Below are 1161 nucleotides of genomic sequence, written 5' to 3' on the forward strand. Positions count from 1 at the left end.
ACAATTAAAAAATTTATGACTAAATTTACATCAATATAATAGGTTTAAAGCTTTTTTGATACTTTTTTCATGAAATGACATATAAGAATTTGTTTTTTTTTTTGTTGGTAAAGACATGAGAATTTGTTGATTTATACTAGAATCTAACTTTCATTTTAATAAATAAAAACAGAAATATCATATCGTCCTACTCGTAGGAATCATCACATGCACTCGAAATCATAACAAGTGCCCCATTAAATGAAGTCATTTGTAAAAAATTATGACCCAACATACTAATTGCGAGTACTTCATCGTATCTTACAACTCGATTCGATTCGATTCTCGACTCAGGTATTTCGATTTAACAACTATACTGGGCCTAGGACGATGATGCATTGAGACAAATTACAAGGTGGTGGCGGCGTCCGGAAGGCACGATCCCAAAGCCCAAAAGAAAGCTCCTCAATCTATCTAACCCTATGGCCATCTTTGGTGATCGTTGTTGCTTTCTGCTTTGTTAAGAGAATATTTCCTATTACTAGTCAGGAGGGCACGAGACCACGATATGATAAGGCTCTGTTTCTGCAACTTGCTGAAATGCGTAGTAGAGAAGCGATGAGTGCGCACCTAAACGTGATTAGAAAGTCATTAACAAGAGTGGTTGGATAGTGGTGGGGGGAAGAGATGGGTAAGTAAAGAGTCGAACGGGGTCTCTCCAGCAAAAGTCTTATTTGAAAACCACCGGTTTACTTACTAAAAGCGGCAGATATTCCAAAAAACCGTATTTTATTAGGAAGCTAGCCGAAATTTCCGAGGAAAAATTTGACACGGACAATCCCTGAACTTTGTCATGACGTGTAATATGGTCCCTGGACTTTCAATTTGTCCAATATTGTCATGAACTCTACCCCAATGTGCAATGTGATCGCTCACTTTTTAAGTTGATCAATGTGGTCTCTTAGACTTTTGGTACATGTTCAATTCGGTCTTTGTGCTTTTTGAAAATATCCAATACTGTCCTTGAATTAAAATTAATAGAAGGACTATATTCAATATTTTTATATAATTCATGGCCTAAAATTGAACATGTACCGAAAGTCCATAAATCACATTGAACAAATTAAAAAGTTTAGAGACCACATTGCATATTGAGTCAAGGTTCGATGACCATTTGTGTCA

Source organism: Rhodamnia argentea, chromosome 1, assembly GCF_020921035.1.
Source record: "Rhodamnia argentea isolate NSW1041297 chromosome 1, ASM2092103v1, whole genome shotgun sequence".
Classification (NCBI taxonomy): Eukaryota; Viridiplantae; Streptophyta; class Magnoliopsida; order Myrtales; family Myrtaceae; genus Rhodamnia; species Rhodamnia argentea.